Here is a 10,899-nt window from a genome sequence, read left to right as displayed (position 1 = left end):
GAGGGTATTTTGGTCTTTTCACAGGCTACGTTGCTCCGATTGAGTTGAAATTTTGTAGGCACTTATAAAATACCATTCTCTACAACTTTCATGTTTTATACTAAGCCCAATTCAGTCTCTAACATGATGCAATAAAACCAGACAGAATGGGCTAAAATTTTCCAGAATTCTGAAATTTTTCGTTTTCAATGCAACCTTTCTTGATTTCTTGCTTCACTTGCTACCAAAACCCCCTATACAATCTTGGATACAACATATATTAACCATACATCAAGTTTAGGCAGCAATCCATCAAAACCTAACTCATGAAACTAAAAGGAAAAACACCCAAAACATGATAACAACCATCATTCACCACAATATTGATATGCTAAGCTAATTCAAACAAGATCAAGTGCAAGAAATGGGGAAATCATCATCCTTACCTTGCTTAAGTATCTTCCAAGAACAACCCTAGGCTTCCCCTTCAAAATTTCACCAACACCTCACTAAATAAACACTCAAGGGTGCCTTTAATCGGTTTAGTTTCCTTTCTTTCTAACTTGGTTGATCAAACTCAAGATGAAATGGTTGTTTTTCTTGTTTTTCTTGCTCTCCCTTTTCTCTCTCTCTCTCAGCTGTGAGGGTGCAGAAATGAGGAAGAATGAGCTAGATTTGGAAGATAAGAAAGCAAGAAGATTAGGATTAATTTAGACCACATGTTGGCCAACACTTGGCTCAACCACAACCACACAAATTTTCTCTTTCTTTCCTTGCATTTTAGCCACAAATTTCGGTCAAGAGATAGCCATGAGGGGGAAGATATTTTGCTCAATTAGTGATAAGCTTGTATGGTAAGAAAGTGGTGATCAAGTGGTGCGTTCAATCGGTAGTGCACGGTACACGTCGGTTCATACCGTTTTTCCTTAAATCACCCTTACTAGGGTTTTTCCTTCCTATTCACTAACCTTATATCATTGCTTCTAATCACATATTATTTCTCACTTAAAAGTCACTTTTAATCACCAAATTTGATCCTTACTCTGTACCGAAAAATCATCCTACGAAAAATCGCGAAAACCCTAATTTGCTCCAATCTTGAAAACTAAGAGTGAAATCCTACTTTCTAAGTTCATTTGCATTTATTGTGGAATAATTGGGTAGTAGGGCTTTAATAAATAATAATTTCCAAATAAAAGAACATTTTTAAGAAAACGTGAGGGATTTTACAATTCCATAAATTGTATTTAGGGTTTCGGTTAAAATATGAGAAATTTGAGAAAACGGTCAGTCACAAATGAAACTAGGGTTTTGATTAGACTTTATTTCTAGAATTTAGGGTTTCTAGTCAGTAAAACAAAACAATAAAATAAAGAAATCGTAATATTCTCTTTGAGACTAAACAACAATAGTATCCTAAGAGTTGGGGTATCACATTCCTTGTCACCTTATTGCAAGTATAATCGGTTTAGTTTTTGTGGTTTCAACTCAAACAAGGTAAAATCTAAGATGGAAATTGAAGCTCTCCCTCTCTTTTTCTCCTCACTAGGTTCGGCCAACAAGGGAAGGGAATGAAGAAAAATGAAGCCAAGAAGAAGATAAGAAAGAAAGAAAAATGCTTGGCCAAAGTTTAACAAATGTCACACTTTGATTGGAGGTCAAATTTTTTCTTTTCTTTCTTGTTTTTCAGTCCATAATTTCGGCTCTCTCTTGGATGTTTAAGGGGCTGATATTTATGCAATAATATCATGGATAGTGAGGCAATAAAATAGTGGTCAAGTGGTGTACTCAATCGGTAGCGAACGGTGCAAGTCGGTTCACACTGTTTTTCCTTAGTTCGCGTGTACTAGGGTTTTAATGTATGATTCACTTACCTATTGTTAGCACTTCTAATCACACATTTAATACCCTCTAAAACTCACTCTTAATCACTAAATTTGATACACTCTTCATACCGAATAATTACACAATGAAAAGGCGTAAAAACCCTAATTTACGATAACTTGAAAACGAAAGGAAAAACCCGTGATTCTATGTTTATTTGCACTTATTATGGAATAAATGAGTGGTAAGACTATTCTAAAGTAATAAATTTCAAATAAAAGGGGATTTTAAGAAAAATATAAGAAAATTTTTCCAGTCGTCACAACTGTAAAGAAACTGAATTATTAAATTTAATTCACACTGACTTGGGTGATTTAAAACAAGCTATTGTGTTACTTTTATAGATGATTATTCTAAATATACAAACTATACTTAGAAATAAAGATGATACTCATAATGTCTTTTTATCTTATAATGCTAAAGTAGAAAATTAACTTAATAAAAAAATAAAAAGAATTAGATCTAATAGAGGAGGTGAATATTTAGTTTTAGATAAATTTTATAAACATGAAGGCATAATATATGAAATAACACCTCTTTATTCATCAAAATCTAATGGCGTAGCTAAAAGGAAAAACAGAACACTGAAGAAATAATGAATTTTATGTTAGTTAGTTTTCATGCTCCTAATAATTTGTGCAGAGAAGCTATATTATCTGCATATCACCTACAAAATAGGATTCCACAAAAAAAGACTGGCAAAACATCTTGAGTTATGAAAAAAATTATAAAACAAACTTAAAATATTTAAAAGTGTAGGAATGTCTTACTAAAGTGTTATTAGCTAAACCTAAGAAAAGAAAATTAGATTCTAAAACTTCTGATTGTATGTTTATTGAATATGTTGAACATAATACTGCATATAAGTTTCTTGTTTTAAGAAGTGATGTACTTGATTGTAATACAATTATTGAGATAAAAAATGCCGAGCTCTTTGAACATATTTTTTTTACTGTCTAATAAAATCTCTCATGCATCTGTTGAAATAAACAGAGAAATAACCTCTAACGAGGAATTGAGAAGCAATTAAAAGCCTGAGAAAAGAATTTTCTTATGGAAATGATTTTCAAACTTTTCTTACTGATAATGATCTTTTAACTTATTCTAATGCTATTTCTTCTTCTGATTGCAAGTTTTGGAAAGAAGCAATCAAATCTGAAATCGATTCTATTATGATAAATAAAATCTGGATTTTGATAGATTTACCTCCTAGTGCAAAATCTATTAGTTGTACCTCCTAGTGCAAAATCTATTAGTTGTAAATGAATTTTTAAAAGAAAATATAATTCTGATAGCTTTATAGAAAATTTAAAACTAGTTTAGTAGCAAAAGAATTTTCTCAAAAATAAAATATTGACTATTTTGACACACTTGCACCAGTAACAAGAATTTCCTCCATTTGTATTTTATTTGTTTTGGCTTCAATTCATAAATTTTTTGTTCATCAGATGGATGTTAAAATATCCTTTTTAAATGGTGATTTAGAAGAAAAAATTTATATGACTCAACCTGATGGTTATGTTGTATCTGGATAAGAAAATAAAGTATGTAAATTAATTAAATCTCTTTATGGTTTAAAACAAGTTTCTAAACAGTGGTATGAGAAATTTGATCAACTTTTGATAAGAGAGGATTTTCAACTGTAGAAGTGGATAAATATGTATATATTAAAGTTATAAATGATTAATTTGCAATAATTAGCTTATATGTGGATGACATGCTTATATTTGGTACAAATCTAGATATTGTTAACAGTGCTAAATATTTTTATTTTCTAATTTTGATATGAAAGATTTGGATGAAACAAAAATGATATTGGCTATTAAAATTATAAGAAGAGGTGCTGGTATAATGTTGTTACAAAAACATCATACTGAGAGATTTCTTAAGAAGTTTGAAAATTTTGATTTGACATCTATGAACACCCCGTATGATGCTAACACTCAATTAAAGAAAATAATGGTGATCCAATTGCTCAGTCTAGATATGCTTAGATTATTGGGAGTCTAATGCATTTGACGAATTTCACAAGATCTGATATAGCTTTTGGTGTGTGTAGACTGAGTAGATATATTTACAATCCCAATCGTGAGCATTGGTTTGCATTAGTCAGACTAATGAAATATTTGAAAGGTACCATGAATTATGGTATCCTATATTGTGGATTTCTTACTATATTAAAGGGGTACAGTGATGCTAATTGGATCTCTGATTCAAATAAGACAAAATTCACTAGTGGTTATGTGTGTTCACTCCTGGTGGTGGAGCAATAGCATGAAAATCAGTCAAGCGAACAATCATTGCTAGATCAACTATGGAATCAGAGTTTATAGCTCTAGAACTGATTGGTTCTGAGGCCGATTGGTTGAGAAATTTCTTAGCTAATATACCTCCAACTATGGATCAGTTGCCTTTTGTGTCCATATACTGTGATTGTCAAGTGGCAATTACTATTGCTAAACACAAGTCCTATAATTGTAAAAGTCGACAAATGAAATTGAGACGTGATGTCGTAAAATAGCTACTTAGAGATGGAATAATTTTCATTGATTTTGTGAAGTCAGAATTGAAATTAGTTGATCCTCTAACTAAGCCTATAGAAAGAAAATTAATTCTTTAAACTACAAGAGAAATGGGACTGAGGCCAACAAGTTGTTAACAGGGACGGTAATCCAACCTGTGTGATTGGTGATCCGATGAAATGGGTTTATATGGATAATAACAAGTTAATATTGACTATAAAACACTTCAAATTAAGTCTCTCCTGAGATATAAGTGTTTTAACTACTAGTAATTGTGAGGTTAAGTTTAAAACTCTCAATGAGATTTTTGGTTGAATTTTTAGAGCTCTCATGAACAACCAGACTAGTGTACGGCCTAAAAGCACAAAATTGCATTGAATAGTACGTGGTTGATAAAATCTTTGTCATTTAACTAGAATTGTTGGTTCATAGAAATTCATATTTCACCAATAATGCTGTATGTCATATTTTATCAATCTAAGTTTGGTTTATAATCCAAAAGACACCAAACAAAGTACATTGAACCCAGACAAATTCAGCAATTTTTTAATTCTCTTTTGTCCAAAATCTTTTGAAATAGGTGGGAGATTGTTGTAATATAATAAGTATTTCAAAAGATTTTGTCTTGCGGATTAAATTGGGCTCTTTTAAAACAAAAGGTTGTACTTAAAGAAATCTGACTTTTATCCTATTTTCCACGACAAAGGTAAAATCTTTGAATTGAATGGTTAAAGTTTGATTTCAGCAAACTTTCATTTGCTATCACCTGAAGTTTTCACGTTTGCTAAAGATTAGCAATAGATGTATTTTTCTAAAAGATAGCAATGTTCCAAGATTTTCTCAACGTCATCTTGGTTGTTGACCTCCTAAATGTTAGGAAATTATCCATTGTTTTGTAACAAAAAACTCAACTTTCCAAAGATAATGTTTTTATCTGCAAGACCAATAGATAAGTTTTATTCCCCTGTTGCTATTTATTAGCAGCAACTAGCGAGAATTATCAGGCCTTTAATGGCTCTTTCTTGAAGATAAAATTTTATCCATTTCTTAACGTTAGTTCCTAAGGTCTATAAATGGCTTTCATCCTTTACAAGGCAGAACACACCACTAAACTTTCTAAATTCCTCCTCCTTCTCTTAGCTCTTTATTCTCTCCACTTCATCTACTGCTGGATTAAATTTTGCTATTTCTAATCCTTCTTGCTATCAACAACAAGAAGGCTTGTTTAATCCTGAGGAAACATTTCACTGTTTCTGAAATAATTTTTTAGGATAGTGTTATTTGGCATGACTTAAACTTGCTCAAATTACGTCTACAATCTTGTTAGCATTGTTCAGATGCTTTACCAACATATGGGAGATGTGAAACTTGGCATTTAGATGAGTGAAGGATGGTAGCTATTATTTGGCTTTGGGGGAGCATTTTCAATAACTGTAGAGATGCCTTTTCCATTAAATTTAGATAGATTTCAGTAACAAGCGTAACTTGGCATGAGTTCTTTGATATCAATGTGCAACTTGAAAGTTTTTCTTCAGTTACAATAGTTTAGTGGTTGAGTTCATCTGCAGAGGTGTACAAGTTGAATTCAGATAGGTGTTTGAAAGGAAACTCGGGAGTCAGTGGTGGTGGAGGGATACTGCGAGGTCGCCATGGTAATATGTTATTGGCATACTGTTGTTTCTTTGGTATAGCATCTAGCATGCAAGCTAAAGTAAGGGCTTTACATTTGGCGTCTGACAATGTCTCACCCATAGGTATTCTTCTTTACATATGGAATCTAATTCCTTAGTTTTGATTTAGATTCTCAAAAAGTTATATGGCGTCCATTCATTATGAAATTGAGAAAAAGTTTTAGTTTGGCTTTGACAAGATATTATTGCTATAGGGAGGCTAATATACCAGCATATATGTTATCCAATAGTAATTGTAATGAAGCGACTGATAAAGTTTATATACTACATCTAAAGTTGATTTTCCACGTCTAGTAAGAAGAGAAGTTAGAGTTGAAGAGTAGATTTCCCTTTATTTCATAAAATAGCTCGTATATTGTTTTAGAGTGTTATTTCTTTGTTTGCTTTAATATGTTTTTTTAACAACTTATTCATGTAATTTTTTAGGTAAGCTTTATGTTCTCCTCCTTTTTTTTTAATTATTAACAAAATTTTGGCTTGACATCCTTCCCCTATTTAATAGCTTTGCCAAAAAAAAGAAAAACCTTTCCCAACACACAACTGTAAAGAATTATATAGGTAAACACTGCAACAATTTTAATTGTAGATCATGTTTGACTAATTCCATGTGATTATGAGTAAGTTTAATAAGATCACCACATTGTTTAAAAATACTTTGTGGGTTAAAGAAAAGCTTTATGGTTCAAAGTAATATTATCTTCTTCTTCAATTATTATTTTCGTCAGTAGCATTTTGTAGCAGTAGTGGTTGAGAGTTGCATTGTTTGCAGTTACAAATGGCAGTGGCAGGACTTGCCAAAACTTACAGCCACAACTCCAATTTTAGTGCATCACAATTATGACATCGGATTTGACCAAAAAACAACTATAGAGTAGCAAAATATGCACGAACATGGATTAGTTTAACTATTAATTTCAGTTGAAATGCAAGTAAAACCACCAAAATGATATATAAAAATGGTCTTCTAGACCAATAAAATGGAGACAGATGAAAATTGAACAAATTAAAGGAAAATTTGTGACCTAGTCTTGGTTTGTTTCCCAATTCCATTTCGATTTCTTTGTCGGCCTTCGTATGACTTGGTGAGAGTAATAACTAAGGAATGGGTTAAGCTATATAAAGAAAGCTCTGATGAAGAAAAAACCAAAGGTTCTAAGGCAGTCAGTGCTGCAGCGTGAGACAAGCAGAACAAAGAGTTCAAGAAGTGGTGCTGGTGGTAATCATGGTGGTGAGAGGCAGAGGGCTTGATGTGTGAAGCATAGAACAAAGAGTAAAAAATGGAATTGAAACAGCATAAGGAGAATAATAAAAAAAGAAATAAAAAAAGAAAGAGAAACAATAAATTACTAAATAGCCCTTCACAGTGTCATCTTATACTTACAAAATAAGTAGCTACACATCAAACCCCATCAAGTTGGATGATTTCAATCCATATTACAGATAAGTTCAAAGTACAAGAGCTTTCTTTGGTGGTTTTTGAACCATTGGGAGCTTTATTTGTGAGGATCCGAAAATTTTCTTATTTTTATCCTATTTTACTGGTTTATTTAATTATTTATTCACCCATTTTCTCCAAATAATTTATTTCAACCATTTTAAATCCATTTACATGGAGCAATATCTCACTTATATTTTTAAAACGTCCCGTTAGCAAATTTAATTTTTCTGCGGCTCGTTTAGCGAGAAATAGTGAGTACACATTTTTTGAGGCAATATTCGATCCAAAAGTGTAATAGTCTTAGAAAATTAAGAATGATCATTAGTAGACTAAGAAAAGTTAATTGAAGGATTAGAGATGAGTGAGTTCAAATTTTCGCTTTATCGCGTGCGAGTCAGAAGTTCGCGTTTTCGCATCGGAACAGCTAAGTGGAGATTTAAGAAATTTATACTAGACTACTAAGAGTGAATAATTACCATATTAAAGGGAATACCTTGGAGGATTAGTGCATGAGTGTATCAAACCCGAGAGAAAACGGTGGTACGAAACCCCCGCGCGACAACTATTCAAAGTTGACTTTTTGTACCTAACTTAAAGCAACTTTCCCTCCAAGCTTCCAAGACAAGATTCACAACTCAAACCCTCATCTTCTCCTCTCCATTCAGCCGACTAAACAAGAAAGAAAAAGGGAGGAAGAAAGCTCTATTTCTTTGGCTCCAATCTTGCTCTAAAACTCCATCTAATCTTCTAATTCTTGGAGATTCATCTTGGCTTGAGGAAAGGCAACCTCTCGTGGCGTTTCTTGGAGAGTTTTGGGTGAAAATTTTCTGGTTTCTTCAAGGGTTCAAGAGGTAACCCTTCACCTTCTTCAATCTTTGTAATTTCTTCAAGAATCATGGTTGGTTTGCATGGGTTTACAACCCTAGGCGAGGAATAGGCTAGCGGACTTGAGGTGTTTCATTTCTTGCTTTAATCTTTAGGCTAGCGGCCTTGGGGTGGATTATAGGTAGCTGACTTGAGGTGTAATTGGTTGATTGATGTTGTTTATGTGTTGTATGAGATGATATTGGTTAGAAAGTGAAGGAAAAATCGAAAGAAAATGGTGAGAGAGAGCCGGCCGAATTTCTGGTTATGATGTTCTGTTTTAATTTCGAATTTTTAATACTTGTTTGGCTGTGAAATTGATGGTTATATGTTGTATATTATGTGTAGAAAGTGCAAAGAATATTTTGGTTTGTTCCTTCCCCACGATGCTGCAATTCATTTAGCTATGCGTTGAATGAATAGAGGTTCTGGTTGGCTTCTTAAATTTTCTAGTTTGTTCCTTCCCCACTATGCTACAATTTATTCAGCTATACTTCGAATGAATAGAGGTTTTGGTTGGCTTCTTATATAGTGCTTGTACAAGTTACAAAGGAGGACATTAGAGTCCATTCGAAAGTTGCGGCAATTGGCTATCGCAATGTGTTGAATTTGCTTCCACAACCTATTAAATTCGGGTAACTTCCGATTGCTTAAGAGGTGAATTCGATAGTTGTGGATTTAGTGTCATGAGTTTCCTGTAAGTTTGGTTTTGGGCGGTTGATGACTTTATCAATTTCTTATTTCAACACTCCGCTAGTTACTATAATAATTTGAGGAATTTTAGAAAGTGGAATACTACTCCTACATTTGGGAAGTTTTCTGGGGACTTGGATTCCCAATGTTCACGACTAATTATTCGGGTTATGGCATTTGGAATTATAATATTAACGGCTGCTATTCGGGTTATGGAGTTGCAAATGGGCTTCACAAATAAAAGAGTTTCAAGGCAAAGATTTATATTTTGAGCCTTGTCTTCGGCAGCTGTGAAGCAATGCCTCACCAAATCTTAAAGTAAGGGCATTTGTAGGCAAAGCATATATATTTAATTTATTTAGTCAATATTAAATAATTAAGTTGACATTGATTAAATTAAATTATGAAAATCCATTATGTTCCAGTTAACGAATTGGGCTAATGTTATATGGACTATTAAATCAAATTAAATTTACAATATCTATTTAAATTAAAGAGAATTAGTGAATTTATTAATTCATAATGGACTACTTGAACTGGTATATTATTAAGGCCCAAATTAAGTGAATTTCTTGAATTACAAGCCACCCAAAATATAGGAATGTTCTAGAAGGTTTTCTTGAAGACCAAACTTACATATTTCAATTATAAATAGATGTTTTCCCCCAAAACAAGACAGAGATTGAAATCCCTGAATGCCGAAAAAAATCAATCAAACTCTCTTAAGAGTTTTTTCCCTTTAAATCAAAATCAAATCCAAACCAAGTCAGACAAAGTCTTGCGTTCATATTGAAGGCTTGAAGATTGAAAATTCAAGTATTCTATTGACATCATTAAATCAACCATTCTGTATGCCCAAATTGTATGGAACACTCTTTTGATCAGAGAGCAAGTCTCTTCAACCCTTTGAATAAAGTCCTTCGAAGAGAAGAATTAGGGATTGATTTCTTTGATTTAAGAAATTTTCAAAGATTGTAACTCTTTTATTCTTTGATTAATTATAACTGATATTTGTACAAGTTTTCTTATCTTTTGTCTTGGGCAATGAAATTGTGTTATATTTTTATCTGTGAGAATTTTTCATATGCGTAACGATCAAAAAATACGTAGGGTGAAGTTGTATGATTAAGTTGTTGATATTCTCGACACCTAATTCACTTAGGAAGGATATTAGCCAGATATTTGTGAAATCCTTGTTTCCTCTTTTCCCAGATAATTGTGAAGTTCTTGTCTCAACTCTTAGATCCTCTTTTTCCAATATCTTTTTGTGAGGTTTGGAGTATCCTCTTGAACTTAAAAAAAAAAACAGAAAGAAAACTAATCTATAGGTTATTTCATTTACAATAAAATATATAGATCCAAAAAGGAAAAACAGCCGACTGAAAACACATCTATACATACTATTTCACAAACTGATGAAACGTCAACTTTGGTGGGCTAAGACTAAAAAGTAAAGACACAGCGCCTAGAGCCACAAGTGAAGAACAGATTTTCTCCGCATTCATTATTTTCTTTGGCAGCAATGTCACCCTGCTTGCTTTTGGCCCAAATTGTTCATTCATTTGTATTTCTACAAAAAAAAAAAAAAAAAAAAAAAAAAAAAAAAAAAGCACAAAATTGGCTTCAGTCGATCAGCGAGCAATCAAGTGCAGAAGTTCTTATATAGCGCGTAGAACTTGCGTACATGTATAAGATTAGGATTAATGACAAAAACTTTCCCTAAGATTTAATCAATTTTGCACTTTATCCCCTAACTTTGTTTTCTCACTTTATCCGCTAAATCGTTAGTCAATTATAACCTTGTGTAACAGATATGCCGAAAAGGTAT

Source organism: Coffea arabica, chromosome 7c, assembly GCF_036785885.1.
Source record: "Coffea arabica cultivar ET-39 chromosome 7c, Coffea Arabica ET-39 HiFi, whole genome shotgun sequence".
Taxonomy (NCBI): Eukaryota; Viridiplantae; Streptophyta; class Magnoliopsida; order Gentianales; family Rubiaceae; genus Coffea; species Coffea arabica.
The sequence above is the reverse complement of the archived record's forward strand: the minus strand, read 5'-3'. Positions refer to the sequence as shown.